This window comes from Chrysemys picta, chromosome 4 (assembly GCF_011386835.1).
Source record: "Chrysemys picta bellii isolate R12L10 chromosome 4, ASM1138683v2, whole genome shotgun sequence".
NCBI lineage: Eukaryota > Metazoa > Chordata > Testudines > Emydidae > Chrysemys > Chrysemys picta.
The window spans coordinates 115,820,430-115,843,136 of NC_088794.1; the positions used below are offsets into that span (position 1 = coordinate 115,820,430).

A 22,707-nucleotide genomic window follows, 5' to 3' on the forward strand; every position below is an offset into this window, starting at 1 on the left:
GGCAAAATGGGTTCACTGGTCCCATCCTGGGCACTGGGCTGCGATATGGGGACTAGAGAGAGAGAGATAGGATGGGGGAGGTGGTTCTGTAGAGCTTTGGACTGTGTCAGTGTTTTAGTGTCAACCTCTCATTGGCATGTAAGAAGCTCAATAAGGATGGAGTGGCACTGGAGATGGATTCCTGTCTCACGTAGACAGTAATGAAATAGTTAATGACTTAGGCAAAGCTGCTGAAGAAATGAACCCAAGGGTAAGCCACAACATTCCAATATCCAAACTTCAGCAGAAAAATCCAGCAGGTGCTTGGATGCATAAAAGAGGGAGTAAGTTTCTAAGTGAACATTAGTTTGACTCTGAATACAGGCTTTTTAAGTCTACCTCTGGAGTAATGTGTACAGTTTTGGTTGCCCAGATTAGAAAAAGATATCCAGCCATCAGAGAGTTTAAAAGAGGTAACAAATTGGAACCTAATGTCTGGAAAGGCTCATGGTTAATCAGATTTGCCTGGAGAAAGTGGACTTTGTGAGGAGACCTAACCGTTTCCATGTCTTAAAGGGGATGTACATGATTTAGGACATGATCTGTTCTTCCTACAGTACAAATGATTATATCAAGGGATGGACCTGGTCTTTAGAATGCAGTTTGAAACCTGGTTGGTGTAAGGAGTCACATGACCCAATCCGGCCCGCATCATGGCCCACAACTCTGTCCATAGCTACTTGCCCAGTGAATAGTCTAAAAGCTATTGAGCTCTGGCATCACAGGCCATCATCCTTTATCCATCTCACATCAAGGAAGAGTGGCTGCTCTTTTCTTGCCAACCAATTCTCTATCATTTCACTCTAATAAGTATTTACTGTATATATGTGCATAATATATACATTATCATGTGTAAAGTACGTGTGTGTATAAACATATATTATATGCTGTGTCAATGTAATATACAAACACTGTGTGCCCGGAGAAGTTCTGCAGCGTTTCTCATCTCACTCCACTATTGGTATGTGGAAAATATTTAGCAAATATATTTCCACAAGATGTTTACCCTGCCTAATGTTTTGTTGTCCCTGTTTTGCATTTGATGTGGAGTGATGTGTATCATTGACGTGCTATTGCATGGGCGGTTTGCATTTCTCTGTAGAAAATCAAACCAAAGCCAAAGAGCTTAAACAGACAGTGGCTAGTCACACTGTCCATTGTTTAAGCATCACATTGTTGTTTAGTTGTGATGTGTTTTCCCTTTTCCTATTTTACTGAGTGGTGCTGTTTTTGTGCAGTGTGTGTTTTATGTTCTTGTTATTGTTTTTGTGAGTGTGCGCAGTGACCTTATATTTTATCCTTCCTCCTGCTCTTTTCACTTGCCTCCTCCATGATGGACACGCCTCCGTACCTCTACTTAACTGGATGCACAACTTCCTGTCTATAGGTAGAAGTAAAGGTAGAGATTGCTTTCTTTTAATTTTAAATCTTGATCTGCTATTGAAATGTTCATATGTCATGGGGGAAATTTTATTTTTATGAATATGGTTCACATTAGAACTTTAATTAAAAAAGAACTCTCATCAGCCTTTTCCTGTTGCTTTATCTAGAATTTTGGAAGGTGATATTTATTAAGATCAATGCCTCATCTTTGTCTCAAAGGCTCTAGGTGTCTCATCATTTGTACTGCAATGTGGGCTATACAGAGTGTCAAATGCTCTGTAGTTTAAGAAGCCAGGGCAAAATTTCTGACAATCTGTTTCACACAAGACAGAGCCAGAAGGGCAGGGACCAGTTAGCTGGCACTGATGTCCCTGCCATGTTGGGATGATACCATTGCTGGGCATTTTGACATTGACTGGGATCAAGCCATAAACATTGGAGGGTGGTAAATCAAGTTCTCTTTAACTCAGGTGGAATTTTGTGCTTTCTTGCCTGTTTTCCTTTACTTCCCTGAGTCTTTTAGGTGAAAAAAACCCTGTTTTTTCCCCCAAAGGGTACTGAGATGCAAGGAGCGGTGGGGGGAGATGGGGAAGAATCAGCACTGCTAAACGGAGGGTCTCTTTTGCAGCTCATTAAAGCAAAGTGAATGAGGTGACTGAACTGATGTGTAGCTCCAACTTGCCTTTCTGCAGTTCACACCTATTGGTAGCATGCAGCAGGGCAGTCATCCATCCCTAATCAAAACTGTCAAAAAAGCTAAGCGTCACAAATCTGCTGTGGATCTCCAAATGGATTAAGTGTTTGGAAGAGGAGAGAAAAGGGGGAGGAAAATGAATTGATAAGTTGTGAACACTTAAATAAAATCAACCCCTTTGTCCTAGTTCCCTACCAGCGCTTTGACAGAGTGATTAACAGACTTCATTGTCCTGAGGCCTAGTGCCTAACAAATACACTGCTGGAAAATCTGACCAGTTGGGCTGGCGTGGTCTGGACACAGTGGAGTCTCATACTTGTTCCTGAGGCTATAAGGAACTGGGGGCTGAAATGTCCAATGGAAATGGTATCACTGTGAATTTGGGAGAATGGAGGTGCTGAGGGATTTGCTCACAACAAGCCTTCCTTTGAGGGCACAAATCATCTGTGCCTGGTTACCAATTATCCTTCCTGTGATTCCTGAATTCTACATAGCCACTTGGTTTGGCAAATAGCCTCTCTCTGTCGTGACACGAGATATTACAGCCTGTCTTTTTTCTGATGTATTTGTATTTATTGGGTTCTTAATGATTTGTCAAATTATTTATGTTAATCTGTTGGTTGGGCTGAAAAATTTCCACTGGCTGTTAATTTATTTTTTTCTAGTCAGAACAAAAATTATAATTTTTAACAATGTATTGGCTTCATTAGTTGCAGCTCCAAAGTATGCTTTCTCCTGTGTTCTGTTCAAGGTTCCTGAGGTGTTCTAGTTAGGAAGAAGTGCATTCTACACCCACATGTATGCACTATTAAAAGTGTAAGCTCCTTAGGCCAGGTGTACGCTACAGAATGCTACTGTGACTGAACACAATTGCCAACAATCAAGTTAGTTGACACAGTGCTGAACATGATTTAGCGGTCAGTGTGGACTAAGTCTCTTGTTCAGCCAACCGTGATTACCCGCTCATCCCATCCTTTGGGAGGGGTAATGTTCTGTAGTGTAAACAGGCCTTTTAGGGCTAAACCCCGAAGTCTTTACTCAGGCAAAACTCTCATGGAAGTCTGGGATAGTAGACCATGGGAGTATGTGGTCCACAGTGAATTCAGGTGTTATGGTGAAATAGAATGAAAATGGTAAATTGTTTAAATTCCTAGCAAACTTGCAAACTGCAGTTTTGGTTATAAAGATCAGCTGCTTAAAGTGCCATAATTCTATGTGAGAAATAACTTAACTTTGAGAGTGTTCACCTGTGTATATGTAACCACATATGTTCTACAGCCTGCAGAAAAGGCAATCCAGAATGCACCCATGGATGATCTTGGAAGGTCCATGCCACATGCACGGGCAAAGGTTGCATAGAATCACAGAAAGGTAGGGCTAGAAGGGACCTCGGTAGGTCATCTAGTCCACTCCCCTGAACTCAGAAAGGGTTAAGTATTATCTGAAGAGAAGAATGACGGGGGATTTGATAGCTGCTTTCATCTACCTGAAAAGGGGTTCCAAAGAGGATGGATCTAGACTGTTCTCAGTGGTACTAGATGACAGAACAAGGAGTAATGTTCTCAAGTTGCAGCGGGGGAGGCTTAGGTTGGATATTAGGAAAACTTTTTCACTAGGAGGGTGGTGAAGCACTGAAATGGGTTACCTAGGGAGGTGGTGGAATCTCCTTCCTTAGAGGTTTTTAAGGTCAGGCTTGACAAAGCCCTGGCTGGGATGATTTAGTTGGGGATTAGGTCCTGCTTTGATCAGGGGGTTGGACTAGATGACCTCCTGATATTCTATGATTCTATGACCATCCCTGACAGGTATTTGACTAACCAGTTCTTAAAACCTTCAATGATGGAGATTCCACAACCTCCCTAGGTAATTTGTTCCAGACCTTAACCACCCATACAGTTAGGAAATTTTTCCTAAAGTCTAACCTCAATCTCCGTTGCTGCAATTTAAGACCATTAATTTTTGTCCTGTCCTCAGCGGATAAGGCAAACAATTTATCACCTTCCTCTTTAAAACAACCTTTTATGTACTTGAAAACTATCATGTCCCCACTCAGTCTTCTTTTCTGCAGACTAAGGGTACGTCTACACTTACCTCTGGGTCCAGTGGCAGGCAATCGATGTTCTGGGATCGATTTATCGCATCTGGTTTAGACGCGATAAATCGATCCTGGATTGATCCCGGAAGTGCTTGTCGTTGACGCCGGTACTCCAGCTCGGCGAGAGGAGTACGCGGCATTGACAGGGGAGCCTCCCTGCTGCGTCTGGACCCGCGATAAGTTCGGACTAAGGTACTTCGAATTCAGCTACGTTATTAACGTAGCTGAATTTGCGTACCTTAGTCCAAAGTGGGGGGTTAGTGGGGACCAGGCCTTAGTAAACCCATTTTCCTTGTAGGTCATGTTTTCTAGACAACTCTCCAGATCTTTCCTGAAGCATGGCACCCAGAACAGGGGACAGTACTTCAGTTGAGGCCTTATGGGTTATCTGAATTTGTAAATCATCTTCAAAAAATGTATTCAATTCATGACTCTGTGTTTGTCATTGGGGGTAACCACCAGTGAATCCCACATCTTGCATTTATGGGTCCTCCTGCAGTAAAATGTTTCTTCTTCATCTCTTGCTTTCAAAGGCTGCAGGACCTTTACCCCAGTGCATTCATGGAAAGCTGAAGATCACATCTGGGTATTTTTAGGAGTTAGTGGTATTAGCAGACAAAAAAGGAGATGAGACAAAGGAGGGGGGTAATATCTTTTATTGGACCAACTTCTGTTGATCCAAGCTTTTGAGCTTACATATAGCTCTTCTCCAGGTTTTGAAGAAGAGCTCTGTGTAAGCTCAAAACCTTGTCTCTCACTTATGGGAGTTGGTCAAATAAAAGATATTACTTTGTTTCTCTAATATCCTGGGACCCCCGTGGCTACAACAATACTGCATACAAAAAAGGAGGAGGGCAGGAAGGCGTCCATGTACTTTCTTCTCCTTAGGTTCTACAAGCTGAATAGATGTGTAATGCTTGTGATTACATCAGACCCTTGAAATCAAAGAGAAAACTGGTGCTCATAGAGGTAAAGTAAATGTATGATCATTAAGTTCAAGGAGCGGTGGGTAAGATTTTTATTTATTTTGGCTTGGATTGTGGTGCCAGTTTTTTCTTATGGAGGAGGGACATGTGAATTACAGAATAATTATGTTGTGTTTATTTCCCTATCCCTTTCTACCCATATACATGATATAAAAATAATCATAAATATTCAACTGTAATTTGTAATTTGAGCTGGAGTTGATGTCTAGTCACATTCTTCTATATCAATTGTTCTCTTGAAAGCCTTTGGTTAAGCACATGATAATTGGCCTTACCACTACCTTTCACTATAAATCCCCTTATACTTGCAGTGTTTTTCCTTTTATTGTCACTGTTGGTTTGGCTTAAGATTCTATTGAGATTGGTCTCCAAAGGAAATGGGCCAAATTCATCTCTGGTGTGATGCCGTTGGTTTCCATGGAGTTGTGTCAGGAATGAATTTGACCTAGTGGGTGGAATCCTGGCCCCATTGAAGTCAGTGGCATCATTCTCACTGATTTCGGATGGATCAAGAGTTCACCCAATGAATTGAAAAGATACAAAAATACTGGGAGATTAAGTACAAACCTGATAAAGTAACTGGTTTCTAGGCTATCCTGTAACAGAAGAATGCTCAAAGTGTATCCATAGTGCCACATACAACCCCCAATCCTAAATGTCCTAAAATACTGTCTGTGTTCCTTGCCTTTTCCCCCATCCATAAATGTGAGGTCAGGGTGAATAACTGATCAGCTGCAGGTTTTTATTGCTGTCCAGTTCAAACATGGAGTAATTTCTTCCCATCAAGGAGGAGGAAGAAAGAATAAGCACATAGCTTGTATGTGGCTTATTTTAGTGTAGTTTGTTTTGTTTTGTTTTCAAATGTGTACTACTAGGGCCTGAAGGCACCTGGTAAATTGCCTGTGAAGCCCTCAGCATGTCAAAAGTCTGGTCAGCTTCCTAGCCCAGGCTAGTCTTAATCCAAGTAAATCTGTCAGACTTTCCAATATTGTGTTTACTCTTTTTGGGTGGGATAGGGTTGTTTTTCTAACACCATGTCATAGTGTTGAATGGGAGGTGATGGCAAAGAAGAAAATTTGACCTTCTTTTGTGGCCTCTGACGTAAATAATTACTGGAGTTTAACCAGTGATTTGCAAAATCATCTCCTGTTCTTTGCCCTAGGATTTAAGAATCCTGGTGAGTAAATTCAGCTGAGTAGCCAAGGGTTTATGCAAATGTTTAAGTGAAAAGCCAGTAACTAATTATGAAGAGAAATTCATTTATGCTCTATAAATATCTAATATAAGACAGGGAAAAAAGACACCATTACATTTACATTGGCAGCCTTGTCTGTGCTGCTTAAACTGTTGATTTGTCCTGTCAAACGTCTGACATGTGTTTGTGCTTCAAAAGTGAATGTGGATTTTCTGGGTTCCCTCCCCCTTACCTCTCCTTCTTCTGATTTTTTGAAAATCTGTGTGATTTTTTTTCTCACTTTTAAAAGAAAGTAAAAATAAATTGCTTGGTTTATTGAGAGGATTTTGATTTTTGTTTATTTACTTCCTTTTAGTGGTGCTGTTTAAAAAAGTGAAACACTTTGTTTTACAGTTTGTAAATGTCCAATCCATAAAAACAATAGGCTGGAACTGGGTCATTTCAAACATGGAGTTACCTGGCAGTGAGTCATCTTTAAATAATTAAAACCAGTGTTGCGGATTTCTTATTTTACCCAATCACAGACTATTTTTAATTTGTATCTAAAATCCTTTATATATATATTTAGAAATGGTCAACATTTTCCAGATTTCAAAATCTGAAGGGGAATTTTTTTTCCCCCCACAAAACATTTATCCTGTTTTTGTTTACCTATAGAGGCGGAAGACATTTTCTGAATATCAGAATTCTTTTGAAAATTTTCATCAATTTTTTTGAAATGTGACTAACAAAAAAGGACCACGGTTGTGCAAAAATGTTGAAAAATGTTGAAAAATGTTTTCCTACATTTTAACAATATATTTTAAATGCAGACAGATTAGTTATTACAGTATGAAATTTCCAGACAAAATCATGGTTTTTGCATATGAAAATGTGTGTATATATTTACATGTGTGTGCATGTAAAATATATAATAATGTGTTAAATGTTTGGCAATTTATATATAATTTTAAATATCTTATTTACTGTCTCATTCTCCTTTTTTGAACCTGTATCTTGTATATGTGAATAATCAGCTGACTCTTGATTGGCTTTAATTTTCATTAAGAAGAATGATTCCTCTGAGAGTTATAAACATCGTGGTTGCATTGTGTGTAAACAGCAGCAAAAATATTGTCCTCTTATGTGGTATTGTAGTCTGCTGTTTTTGATGGGGCTCAGGTTTCACTCTGCACAAAGAGAGTATTTAATTGATACCAACTGAAAGGCGCTTTTTTTTTTTTTTTTTTAAGGCATTCAGTGGTGTGTAGATGCAAAGGTAGAGAAACAGGCCATATGTTTTGTAAAAGCCAGGCTAATAGCACTTTTGATGGACGTCTGATTTTTAAAGTGCTGTATCTTTCATTAAAATTTACATGTAAAGTAAGGGCAAGCGTGGTGACATGAAAGCTAATGCAACTTGCACATCTTGACATAATAACAATCACAAGAAACTGGAGATCCCAGATGGCAGCTTGGCCTTTGCCATCCTTTTAATAAGCTACTAACTGCTAATTATTGCACTCTTTTGGGCAAGTTAATTTACTGTTGACTTTTAAAGAGACACTGTGCCTTTTCCTGGCAGATATTTAATCCTTTCAGTTAATGTTTTAAAGTGTTTTTTCCCTGCAGGTTGGAGTTTTTCCAGTGGACAGTAACAAAGATGCAAAGCAGCAGAGAGGAGAAAAAAGATAATAATGTTAATAATGTTTTTCCTTTGTAAATACAGTATGTATGTTTTATCTTTGCAAGGATGCAGTTTTAGAATTGAAAGGGAAGCTGGCAGGTAGGTTAGAGCCTGAATTTAATTTTTGTATTTAAATTCTTTTTTTGTTTTTTTTAAATTAGTGTTAGCTTTATGATGTTTTTTTAAAGTGATTAAAATAAAATCAAACCTTTCCCTTAAATGTGGGAAGCCCTAATAAACCAGACAGACATTGACTAGTGCATGAGAACCTGAGAGTGGAACTGACTAGAAACAGAAAGTGATACTGCTTCAGCATTATTGCTGGAGTTGAATGAAAGGCAAAGTGTAAACGTACAATCATTAATGATTAAGTGTCCATTGGATTTTTGAAATTTTATTTTCTTTTAATATTCCATGTGTGGTCATAGTAATGCAGAGAAGGGGAACTTATCTCTGTGGTTTTAGAAAAAAAAAATCTGATTTTTCTCTGTATCTGTTGAAAGGTTCTATTAATAAAGAGGCCAGTACAGGATGAAGTTTTGAACTGAGAATGTATTTAGGAATAAAGGAACAGCTGCTGTTTAAATGGACTCTAATTCTGACAGTTAATGCAGTTTTGTGAATGCATGATTCTCTGTGATAACATTTGGGAGGAGTGATGGTGGGTAATAGCTTATTTCCTGGGCTTTATGGTAATGCACAAAGTGATGATAATGTCATCAGAAACTGAAATGGGCCCCTTGTCTTACACAGCAGACAGCCCTGCAAAATATGAAACCCAATGAAAGATGCAGGTTTCTTGCTTTAAGGCCCATTGTGGCCTTTCATGGATGAGAGTGATAACATTACAGCATTGAACAGTTGATAAAATATGTGCTGTGTAAGCTGGATCTGATGCATCCGTCATGAATACTCAAAAACAGCAGCCTTGTTTGCAATGCTCTGCCTGATGGTAAATATTGTGACTGGAGATTAGCTGATAATATGCTATACAAATGGTTGTAGAATCATTATTGCAAAGATTGTCATCCTTTTGGTAAGCGTGTAATAGTACCCACCCTCCTCCAGTATTTTCACTCTTAATGACTAAGGGCCAGATTCTGCAACGTGCTGAGTGCCCTCCACAGCCACTGAAGTCAAAAGGATTTGAAGATACTCAGCATCATGGGTGGGTGCTCTGCACCTTCCAGGATAAAGCACCATAATGTCTATTTCAGTAGGCTTTTCTTTGAGATGCTGATCTTTGAGATGCCATCTATGCATTGTTTACATGCATGGTGTCATGGTAGTTTTATTAGGAGCCATAGTCTCTTTTGCATTATACCCCTTTTACATTGGTGCGACTGCTGTTGAATCAATGGAGTAACACTGATGCAAAACTGGATTAATGCAGTGAAGAATAGCGCTCTAGTTGGACAGTGGTCTGGGGAAATATGAATCATTCTCACTAAACTATGCTCTTATTCCTGCTCTTGTTAAAGTCAGAGATGGCAATATATTTAAAATAAACAATTGTATTAAAACAATTTCTTGGGGTAAAGCTCCAAACACAAAATAGAACTGGTGCTTTGAGAATTTGTGTGTACAATTGTTACCATTAAAATGTCAGCAGCATTTTCCAAAAGTTACCACACAGTGGTGTCTGAGATGCCACATTTCTCTCCTATATGTAGAATAAGAAGAGTCTCTGTAGTATGTGTTAAGTGCTTACTTTTTAACACCAACCACTGTCTGTGTTGTTTAAAGACATTTTTCTCTGAAAACCCCCATATCAGTTTTGACTGGGGAATTGTTTGTGGCTGTGCTTTTATATATTTGAATGTATGATATAAAATCACACAATCCTTTTATCATTAGAAATTGGTGTTGATAAGAAAAATGTAGAATCTGAGTGTGATAACTCTGTTTTTAAAGAAACTATTGTTATCTACAACTAGAATTTATTCCATTTTCTAAAGTACACGTTATTTTCATTAAAGGACAGTTTTAATAATGACCAGGGTTATTCTAAATGAGCTGATCACTGCTTCAGATCAGAAAAAATACTCCGTTATGTACAGGGTTAGTTGATGTAAGCCATGAAATATTAAAACTTGGCTATGTCGTGGAAAAAGTCACCCACACATTGATTTTAGTTCACAGACTCAAGCCTGAGGCCAGTTTATTGCAATACATACCAACGCGTTGGGGTAGCAGTCCGAAAACTACCACCCCTAGCACAGCACGTAGGCTGCCTTTATTCCGTCAAACCGCAAGCATAGTACAAATAATACGTCATTTGCGTGAAATAAGAGTTGGGGTCTGTCCCTTTTTCCCGGTACCTTCCTCATTATTTTACGAGAATTGGGTGCCTATTGGGTGAGAGGTTTCTTGGTGGTTTCCGCCATGGGTGGTACTTGGCACCAGTTGGAGTGTTTTTCTCGTCAGGGTACATATTGTTTTTCCGGGGTTTTTACGGTTAAGGGCGTAGGGGTTTATCACAGGACGCCCAAAGAAGATATATGATTGGCTAGTTTGGCAGTTAGCTGGAATCACAGGGGGGTCACAGATCACCCAAAGGAGAAGCTGCATTTAGTCAGTTTGCATTTAGCTAAAGTTACCTATTGCTTCACACAGGCGGTTATTATATTTTATCAGCCATGAACATATCTCATTAGTGCTGCTGCTGTGGCTTTTTATTCTTTCCCTCCTTGCCCCCCCCCCCGGTCATGACCCTTGACCGAGTTTGGCAGGAAGCTGTGTCACTTAGCCTAGTTCAGGCTTGTGGCCTGCAGGGCGGGCCTATATGACGAGTCTTCGCCGATGTTCTGATCGGTGCAAGGGAGGCCTACCAGGCCTATTCCCCCACAGCTATAATAAATGTCACTGAAGAGCCTTTAGAGACAAGGGGGGTGACCCAGAGACAAGTTACTGGACCAACTTTGTTGGAGAGAGAGACAACCTCTCAAGCTTACTCAGAGCTTTTCTTCAAGCCAGGGAAATGTACTCAGAGTGTCATAGCTAAATACAAGGTGGAACAGATTGTTTAGCATTGGTATTTAACACATATATCAAGTGCCCATTCAAAGTGAAGTGCTTCATTAACACTTCTCCAGTCATAGGGAGGAAAGGGAAAAAAAGCTGGGGGATGGGTTAAGTGTGTTGTAGATTGTTGCAATAAACCATAAATCCAATGTCTATGTTCAGTCCATGATTTTTAGTATTTAGCAAAGTTATGAATTTAAGCTCCCAGACTCCTCTTTTGAAAGTGTTATGGATGTTTCCTTTGAGGATAAGGATTGAGAGGTCAGATATAGAGTGATCACTTTGTGAAAAGTGTTCACCCACAGTTGATACGGTGTTTACCATCTTTCTGTGTGAATTCATTTGAGAGTATAGTGATTGTCTTGTTTCACCCACTAAAGGCCAGCTTCCTCCAGGACCGAATTGACTTACTCCAGACACTCCTCAACATTAACAGTCTCCCTCAGAATACTGTCCTTGCCACCATGGATGTCACCTCCCTGTAACCAACATCCCTCACAATGACAGCATCACTGCCTGCCTCAAATGTTTAGAAGATAAAGGACAACCCACAGATATACACCCCAAATGCACTGCCCAAACCATCCATTTCAACCTCACCCATAACAATTTTTCATTCAACAGCACTTTGCCAAAGCATGGGAACAGCCATGGGTACTAGGATGGCTCCCCAATATGCCAACCTCTTCATGGACCACCTTGAAGAAGAATTTCTGGACAAATGCACCATGACACTAATGATGTAACTGACATACGTTGATGATATTTTCATCCTCTGGGCAGATGACCTAAACTCCCTCATAGATTTCTGCTACAACTTCAACAACCACCACACGCCCATTAAACTCTCTCCAGAACACTCCCACACTACCATCAAGTTCCTGGACCCATGATCAGCTTCAACAATGGAACCTTATAAACAACTAAAAAAAAAAAGTCCGATCTCCTAGGACTGGAAGGGACCTTGAAAGGTCATCGAGTCCAGCCCCCTGCCTTCACAAGCAGGACCAAGTACTATATAGTATACTATATAGAGTAAACCCACAAATCACCACACCTGTCTTTATAGATGCAGTAACCACTCCAGACACACCAAGAAATCTGTTATCTACAGACAGGTACTCCAATACCACAGAATATATTCCAAAGAGAATGTCCAGGATATGTTGTTGTTCATCCTATGAGTTCGAAAATAACCATGACATCATTGATTGGTTTGGTTTCTGTCAACATGTGAGTGGCTGATCAGGCCAATTTGAGCTTTGAACTATCTGTGGCACACTAAATGAGAGATGCCCCTGTGATTTACTTGATTAACAGTGGACATGCTGCTGCTGTGAGATTTACACTGCTGGCACTTCTGCTCAACCTCAGCAGTTCTCCTCTGCTCATAGACTGTAGCTCCAGTATGGGTGAAACTTCACCTGGTAGAACGATCATGAGCAAGATCTTCAGTGGGTTAGTGTTGAAATGCCTCAAGGATAATTTGAGGGAGTCTTTGAAACGTTTCTTCTGGCTTCCATGAGAGTGTTTCCCCTCTTTTAGCTCACCATAAAAGATTTTCTTTGGCAGTCACTGATCTGGCATTCTGGTGACATGGCCTGCCCATCTCATGTGTGATTTAATCACCAGAGTATGGATGCTTGGAATGCCTGCCCACATGAAAACCTCAGTATCTGGCTTTGTCTACACTGGCACTTTTGTCATTAAAACGTTTGTTGCTCAGGGGTGTGAAAAAACAGACACACCCCCCAAACGACAAAAGTTTTAATGATGAAAAGCACCAGCTTGGACAGCGCTTCATCAGCGGGGATTGCTCTTCCATCAGCCAAGTTACCACCCCTCGTTGGGTATGGTTTTATTTTGTCATGGGAGAGCTCTCTCCCAGTGACAGAGTGGCTACACTGCACACCTTACAGCAGCACGGCTACAGCAACACAGACGCGTCGTTGTAAGGTGCACAGTGTAGACATAGCCTCTGGAACCTTGTCTTGCCATCTTATCCTCATCAGTTTCCTCAGACAGCCCACGTGAAAGTCATTCAGCTTCATAATATGGCATCTATACACTGTCCAGGTTTCGCATGCACACCTCAGAGTTGGCAACGCAATGGCTTTGTAGACTTTCAGATTTGTTTGTTGACTATTGCCTCTGCGCTCCCACACAATTGCACGTAGTCTGCCAAAGGCCACACTTGCTTTGGCAGTTATAGTGTTGGTTTCATCATTGTTGTGAACTGCACGTGACAGTGTAGTGCCTGGAGGGTTTGGCCATTCACTCTGATAGTAGGCTGTACATAAGGCTTTTCTAGTGCATGCTGGTACATCACTTCTGTCTTCTTGATGTTGATTGTGAGACCAAAGTTGTCACAAGCTGGAGAGAAATAGTCCATACTTCGCTGAATGTCAGACTCAGATTTGGCATTCACGGAACAGTCATAAGCAAAACAGAAGGTCGTGAACAGTCACTTCCTGTACCTTTTGTCTTTGGCTGTAGTCTCCTCAAATTGAAGAACTTGCCGTCAGTCCGGTATCTGATGCTAATCCCGGTGTCACAGTCACAGAAAGCATCTGTAAGTATGGCAGAGAACATCATACTGAAGAGAGTTGGGGCCAACACACAGCCCCGTTTGACTCCATTGGTGACTAGGAATGGTTCAGATGACTCACCGTTGTCCACAATGTGAGCGAGAATGCCATCATGGAATTGCAGAACCATTGTGATGAATTTCTCTTGGCAATCAAATTTTGCCATGATCTTCCGAAGACCCTCCTGACTGACTGTATCAAATGCTTTTGTCAGGTCAATGAAAGTCATGTACAGGTTGGAGTTCTGTTCCTGGCATTTCTCCTGAAGTTGATGAGCTGCAAACCCCATTTCTATAGTCCCGAGTCCTTTCCTGAAGCCACAGTGACTCTCAAGCAAGAGCCCTTGTGTTGCACAAGGCAATTCAGCAGGATTCTGGTGAGAATTTTGCCGGGTATTGGCAACAAGGAGATGCCCCGATAGTTGTTGTTGTCTGTTACCTTTTGACTTGTACAAGTGGATGATGGATGCATTCTTGTACTCTGGGGGTATAGACCCTGGAGTCCACATTGACTGGAAAAAGTCCAGGATATACACCTTAACGCATTCAGAACCATCTTCACCAAATAAGGACACTCCCCCAGAGAAGTTGATCGCATCATGGAATGGGCCACTCAAATACCCTGAGAGAACCTACTTCAGTACAGAAATAAAAACCCCTCTGACTGCACACTTGTAGTCGTCACCTACCACCCCACACTGGAACCATATGGAGTAGCATTAAACAATTACAAGCCATGCTCAATGGGGACCACATCCTGAAATAAATCTTTCCTGAACACCCCCTCTTCTGGCCTTCAAGCAGCCCCACAACCTCTCCAAACTCATCATCAGAAGCAAGCCGCCCACAGACCAGGACCTACCAACTCAATGCGGCACCAGTCCCTGCCAGAACAACAGATGCAAAACCTCTACTCACATCTCTACTGCTAGGATGATTAACACACCTTTCAAGATTCATGGGTCTGACACATGGCTATCACAACATGGTATAGCTCATCCAGTGCACTAAATGTCCCCATATCATTTATGTGGATGAAATGAGACATGCTCAAATGAAATCACAGAAAAATGATAAAAGACAAACACACTGTATCACCTGTGGGAGAAAACTTGTCTCGACATCTCCCCTCTCTGTCCTCATTCTCAAAAGAAACATGCACAACACCTTCAACTTTCCCTCCTTATGATTGGAGAGGTGTTAATGAGCTTCTTCATCCTGAATGGTCCCTTGAAATATGTGTTAACTACTTATGCTAAACAATCTGTTCCACCCTGTATTTAGCTATGGCATGCTGAGTACATTTCCCAGACCTGAAGAAGAGCTCTGTGTAAGCTCGAAAGTTTGTCTCTCTCACCAACAGAAGTTGGTCCAATAAAATAATTATCTCTCCCACCTTGTCTCTCTAATATCCTGGGACCAACAGGGCTACAACATCACTGCATACAACTGAAGAGCCTTTGTCTTTTTAATGTGTGTTTCTAGGCTGGATCTATGAATAATTCTTGATTCATCCTAAGATGTTGGGAATCAAACTGTGAACAGTCATTTTCCAGATTGGTGAATGTAGATAAAATAACTTCATATACCGTTTGGCTTGCCTTGTGAGTTAGGATTGGAAACCTGGACAGCACTTTGCTAGATCATGAAACGCAGATTACAGAACCTTGGCTAGCTCTGTGATAAAGCGATTATCGGTGTAAATTGTAGAACCCTAGACAGCTCATGGCAGTCCTTAGAGTTTGCATTTCAGAACTTTGGAGAGCTTCTTCTATTTTCTGTGAGTTCTGATTACATGAGCCTGGACAGCTCCTTGCAAGTCCTGCAAGTTCAACTAGCCTAACACTTTTATCATGTCCTTTAGAGCCAGATTCGGATAATCTTACTGTTAGTGGATATTACCTTACTCCATAATAGTCCCATTGAAGTTAATGGGACTACTGTGGAGTGAGTCACTATTCCACATAAATAAGGCTATCAGAATCTGTCCCTTAAGTGTCCGGATTCCAATTTCTTTGTGTTTTTCCAGAATTGGGAACTCCCTGGAATTTTCTTTATCAAATATATGTTCTATTACTAAATAGCTGTTAACTTACCTTCCTTTCTTCTATAGGTGTAAATTGCTTAAAAATACATTTATTTAGTTATCAGTATCTCTGAATATTTTTACACTGAGCAGTTTCGTGCATTGATTATAGACAGTTTGAATAGATCATCATTGTTACTGTGGCATGATAGACTTTCTATGCCACAGCACTAGAAAGATTCTTTCTGATGCTGGAAAAATCTGAATATATGAATCATAAGCATGGATGTCTTTAAAAATGACCTGCCTCCCCCAAAATACCCTATTCCAGGCTTAGCTTTTCAGTTTCTCGGTAAGTTTTGTATTGCCAGATATAGTTACGTATGCCTCATTAGTAACTTTGTCTTGCTGCATTTTTATACTTGTATTGTGGTATCAGTTAACTGTATATTTAATAAAACATAACAAAAAAACCTCTGGACAGTTTATTTCATGCTGTTCTATGTTGAATATTCATAACAATGAATATATTTTGTTGTGCACATATATTCATTATTGTACTGGCTATGGGCTACATATATGGGATTCCGTTTTTACATTGGTGTTTTCCTTTTCTCTTCCTAAATAATGATTTAAAAAATTCTGGGGAAGAATTATATTTGATTCTCTTTCTTTCTGTCTTCTATGATGACTTTTATTTAAACCAGTGTAGCTTTCTTACTAATTTTCTCCTTCAGGTATTTGCTATCCATCTACTGGGTTAAACTTTATGCTGTTCTGTCAGGCAAGTTTGGTAGATGTTGATCAGTGCATGAAATCAGTTCTTAAATGGTTGCAAAATTGCCTTCCTTCAGACTGTTTTGATCACAAGGGCTTTCAAGTGTCAAAGTCATTTGGAGAACTAGATAGATAAAATGCATGAGCACTAAGCTTTTTCCAGGATAGAATAAATAAATGTTTTCTACTGTGTGCTCTGCCTTTGATAGTGATTTGTTAAAAGGGAAAAAAAGAAAGGCAATGATATTAAATATTTACAAGAGTGATTTAGTTGTATAATCTTGTGCTGTGCATCCGTGTTTAATAGTGAAATCAGCTACTGTTGAAGTAAATGCCATTAAACTGGTAGTGCTGTGAAGGTCACTGCCTATACAATGTCAAAGCAATTTATAGAGAATAATGATTTTTGTCAGCTTTCCAATGCACCTCCCCTCCCCCACCTTTTTGTCTCCCCTTCCGGAAATAACTGAAAAGAAATACATTTCAGGCCTCACTTTTCTCTCTGTCTCTTTCCCTTGTCTAACTGATTCAGGAGCTAGAATCCCTTTTACAAGTTTCCTTGTTTGGTGTGTTTAGCTGATAGAGACTGATTCTGCTCTTTCCAGAGATGAGCTCATTACAGTTCCATTTGTTGGCATTCCAATTGGTCATTTCTCAGCAGTTTGTTTTAAGAGCTGAGAGGCCACTATTAAGCCTTTCTCGTGAACAGTTACAGTTTCTCTGTTAAAATGTTCCTCAAGCTGCCCCCACATTGAAAAAGAGAAAAAAGAGCAAGATAATTTCATACAACTCATTGCTTGCTTCAAGAATGGAGCCTGTAGCAATTTGCTTTGACACTACATCAAGATACTATATGGATGAGTGCCTTAGAAATACCTAGCACACACACGTAAATGTGGATAGTCTAATATTTAAAGCAGAGGCCTCAGAATCAGAAGATATAGGTTGTATTCCTGGCTCTGTTACTGACTTCCTGTGAGATCCTGTGGGTGAGTCTGTGTCTCCGTTTCCCCTTCTGTAAAGTGGGAAAAATAATCTTGCCCCACTACACAAGGGGGAATTGTAGGGATTAGTTAGTTGGTATTTTTAAAGTGTCCGAAAGGCAGCAAATAATAAGCATGAAGCATTATCAATCATCATCATACACATCCAGCAAAGGGGTGAAGTATTTATTTTCCTTGGTTATTTCCTAGAGAAGCTGAGGTATAGAGAGATGGAGTGAGTTAGTGGGAGAGTGGGAAATGGAACCCAGGAGTACTGACACCCAGGTCCCTGCTCTAGCCATTAAAATACTATGTCTTTTAAACTACTGAATTGCCTAGATTTATCCTATACTTGCTCTGAAAGGGAAATTCCTGGTTAGCTTCCAGCTGCTAAGTGGAATTCCTGAGAGGAATGTGGAATTATTTATTAATAATTCTTTACACAGTGCCATAAATTGCCACAGAACTTTACAAAGAGAATAAGATGCAGTCTCTGCAATGAACAGCTTGCTATACAGGATAGACGAGACATAGCAAGATAAGACAGACAGCACGACTGTTCAGTTGAAGGAGGTTGCAGGGAGAATATTGGTGAGTGCAAGGAGACAAAGGAAGGGTTCCTCTTGGAAGATGTGAGTTTTAAGGAGGGGTTTGCAGGTGGGGTGAGAGGGGATACTTGTTTGACAGGAAGTGGGAACGTTTTCCAAGTTTAGGGGCAGCATGAATTAAGGTGTGAAGTCAAGAATGGAAAAAGGATACAGAGTTGAAAGAAGGGATCAGGAGAAGGGGGAAATGAGAGTGGAGATGTAAGGGGTGAGATTACTTAGATTCTTGATGGTCAGGAGTCTGAATCTGTTATGTAAGAGACATGCAGCGGGGGGTGACTTGATCAGAGCATTGAGAGATGAGGCTGCTGTGAGCACTGGCCCTTTGGATAGAGGGACAGGGTGAAAAGAGTAGCTATCCCCAGGTATTATTTATGGCTGAATCATAAGCAGTTAAGTATTACTAATGATAGCTCATTTTGAATTCTTTGATTTTTATATTATCTCATCCCACAATGTGCACAGGAGAAGGTTAAGCCCATCTTTTATAGAAGTGGCTTTTCTTAGTCCCCCACCTCCCGGGATTGAGCCTTTTATCCATTGTGAGAGAGGCTGGTTTAGCAGAGCTTCAGGAATTGATGCATATGTGCTTGGTTAATTCAGGCCCTGTGATTTCCTTTCTTTCATTTTATCTGTCTCTTTGTCTCTTTGTATGCGAGTCTATGATTAGTATTGAGTTCTTTTCAGAATGCTGGCAATTATCTCACAGGTGGAAGGATTAAGAGAGAGCAGCGAGAATTGCATCGGGATTAGAATAAGACCCCCACCCCCATGAGCAGAGAGAAAAAAAGAGGGAAAGCCAGCTCAGCGTTTGGGCCTCTAGAGGGAGAGGAGAAACACCCTTGTGTGGTACTGTGAATTTGACATGAGCTCATGGTGTGGAAAGAAGGGTGGTCTTGTGGGTAAGGCACAGGATCAAGAGACCAAAGTTTTCATCTTGGCTCTGCTGCAGATTTTTTGGTGTGTATTTGGGCAAGTTCCTTCACCTGGCTGTACCTCCATTTCTTCTTATGTAAAATGGAGGTAAGATACTTACGTACCTTCCAGGGGTGCTGTGTGAGGCTAAATTAACAGATATGGAAGTGCATTAAGGTCCTCAGAAGGAAGGTGCTAGGTAGAGGCACCTTATTGTCCAGGCCCTCACTGTGGTCTCACTCAAGGGTGTTGTCAGAAACCGTTAGTGGTGGGTGAGTTCTGTCTGTTTCTCCCTCTGCTGGATGGGAATGTTGGCATCCATTTTGCTCTCTAAACTCAGTAGTGCTTTATGTCTGCATAGCAGGGACATACCAGAAGAGTTAGGGTGTTCCTTGCTGGGACACAGCATTCTGTGCTTTGCAAATGAGAATCACAAAAGGGCTTCCTCATTTTTGTCCTCTGGGCAGTTTATTTTTAACTGAGTGAATTTCATAGTCGTGAAAGGTGCCAGATTGACAGCCCTGGAGAATAGAGTTCTCTCTTAACATACAAAATAGATGTGGCACAGTGATCTTTCCACCACCCCATATTCTCCCATCCTCATCAAAATGCATCAACCGTGCCCTGCATGGAACCCCTGCATGGCCCATTTGGTCCCTTTCTGCTCAGATTGCCAAGAAGAGGACCAGTTAGTGTTAATTGAGTCTTTTTCTTCTTCTTCTTGTAAATATTGGGCAATTCCTGACTTCTTCACGCACTTTTACTCCATTTCTTAATTAGGGTGAACTTCCCTTTGCTCCAGAAAATTTGGCTGAGATAGCATAAGATTAAAGACTATGGATTTGGCCTATTGACTTTAAATGGAGACTTTGGGTGGAATTGTTGGTTGACAGTTTTTGTCTGTGACCTTTATTATCTGCCTTTGCCCTTCACTTATTTGCCTACAGCTAATCCCTTCCCCCTGTAATGCAATTTCCCCTCTGTGAGGTAGGAGGGATGATGTTCTGCCACAGCTCAAACTCCTTTGGAAACAGGGCAGAAGATTCCACAGTAAGAATTTTGGCTTCTGTGGCCTTGTAGAATTTTATGTTGCATCAGTAACAGATGTGCTTTTCAATAGTTTCAATACCATGGTACTGGAGTCCCATAATAATGGTCTGGGCCTCTGCTCTAACTTTTGTCAAGTGATAATTACTTCTGTTGAGGTTCTTATTCTGACTTCAATCTCAGTGCATTGGTTTCTGTCACTTTATTTGTATTTGAATTGATAGATAGCTGTGCAAGGAGGCCTATTTAGTCTCAAGTGTGTTTTTAATCAAATGACTTGCAGTAAGTATCCTTCTTTTTTTTTTTTTTTTCAAATGTCTTTGCCATGTTCTCCCAGTGTGATTTTTAAAAATGTCTCCTTTCTTCACTCTACCGGAGTGCCTAGATTCTGAGAGCCAGCATGCCCTGCTGTACCCAGTTTGAAGTTTTCAAAAAGCACTGCCCTACACATCTTGATTTTGACCTGCTGTGACATCCCCTACTAATCACTGTTGAACACCACGCATCTCAGACAGGCATCTGCATCTTGACTTATGGCAGCCCCTTTTATTCCTCTCCTGACACTGGAAAACTGTGCCATTGCACCTCAGTTGTGACCTGCAGCTACCAGAGATTTGTGTGGGACCAGGACTGGAAAAGCAGAGTGGCAGGAGGTCAGAAATGACAGGCTTTGGCAGAGCTGGATAGGGGATGTTTCCCCAGTCCTTAGGAGCAGAATTATTATTAACAGGAGGGGATACCGAGAAACCAGGGTGGCTTGATTTAAATCAAAACAATTTAAATAACTGATTTTAATCACGATTTAATTCAGCATGCAGAAAACCTTGATTTAAACAAGCAATTTTAATCATTTTTGTATTTGTGCTTTTCAGTTATTTTCCTAAGGAAAAGTCGATTGTCATTGGTTGGTAACCATTAAAAATGTTGATTTGCAAACTAAAATAGCCTTTACACTAAATTTGATACTACTTTTTACTAGCCGTGAGGATATGCATTTATTCATGCAGTTATATAGCATAACATATATTTTCACTCAGAGTCTTTCTTTTAACTCCCATTCAGTTTTGTAATTTTGAATTAATTTAATCATTGAACTGAATTAGTGGAAATGAAGAAAATATTCTCTCTTCACCCACAGAAAAGGCTATTGCTGTGAAAAGCTGGTTTAGCACTTTAGCCACTTTAGCATCGCTGAGCCAGTGACTTCTACCAGTTTGTAGTCTGATTTTCTTTAAAACTTTGGCAGCAAAAACATACCACTTTAATATTATTTTTTTATTTAATTTAAATAATTGTAGTAGATTATAGGACATTTAGACTGTAATATGAGTTGTCATCATTTCAAATTTAATTTTAAATAGGTTTATTTTTAAAAATAAAAATATTTTAATTTTAAATTTAAAATAATCTAATTTAAATTCTGATTTTTATTTTTTAAATTGTTGATTTTTATCCTCTCTGGGATGCTGGTTTGCTCACAGGCCTACAGTGAGCTGCTGGTAGAAGCAGGGATAGAGCTCAGGAGTTCTGATTCTCCTTTACTACTCAGAACCATTGGACTGCATTTGTTCTCAATTGTATGTGTTAGGGAGATCAGATACAAATTTAGAAACAAGTATAGCCAATGATATGGAAGTGATGTGGTTAACTTTCATGGTATGTGGAGATTTTACTTCATCATAGTGGTGTAGAGAAGGAGGGAAAAACACTGGAAGAACAAGACTGAGTCAAGCGTCTCTTATTACGAGATTATCTGTCTTGTTACTGGGCTGTGTATTTATTACATGGCAAAGCTCTTGTTACAGGTGGGTGATTGCCTGGGTTCAGGTGTTTAGCTGGTGCCTTTTGGGATGCCACAGAAACTGCTGTAAATGGAGCTAGTTATTCAATCCGCACATAAAAAGGTTAAATTGTAGGTCTTCAGGCTTCCCAGGGGTACAGTGCAGAAGCAGAAGCGAGATTATACAACTAGCCACCTTGCCAGCCGGCAGAGCTTTCTGTTGTTGGTGTTATTGCTGCAGCTGGAAACATTTAGAAATATATATCTGAACAGGGACAAAGCAAAAAGAAGGCTGGGAATGGATGCTTTGCTCTATTCAGAGGGGCTGGGAACGGCAGTCATTCATTGTGGGAATTCCCAGGACCCTGGACTGTGGATTGGCTGGCATGGCAGGGGAGTAGGAGGTCTCTTTTCTCTCTTAGTCACAAACCTGCTGGAAGAGGCTCCTGAAGGATCAAAGACAGAGTTTTGTGTTCTTTCTTTGATATCTATAGTCCCCCTTTCCTTAAACTCCAAACAGTGACTCACCAGCCACTGGGCACCCTTTCCAGCTGGGGCTAGTTAGGATTTTTTCTCTTCCAATATTATGTACATTATGCTAATGTCAAAAGTCCCCAATCATTATAAAGGGCACAGTGTGCTGGGCACATACATGGGAAGAGAAAGTCTGTGCCCAGAGAGCTGTCAAGATGCAACAAGTGGGAAGAAAAGAGGGGAAGATAACAAACAAAGAGATTTGGTGGTGCTCTAGGCTGCGATGTGTACAAGTTAATGGATCTGAAACATTATGTTAAAAATACATAATTAAATAAAAATCAGCCAAACCCACTGTCCTGGGACCATCATGCCTTCCTGATCTTGTGTGACAGTTGTGGTGGCTAGGTGTAGTACAGTTTGTTTCTCTG

General features: G+C 40.4%; 1 protein-coding gene across 28 annotated transcripts in view; it reads left to right on the forward strand.

The window, feature by feature from the left end:
* The window catches only part of NRXN3 (neurexin 3), a 1,417,823-nt gene that overhangs the window by 112,427 nt on the left and 1,282,689 nt on the right, over window positions 1-22,707 (forward strand). The gene's annotated exons all lie outside the window — the stretch shown is intronic.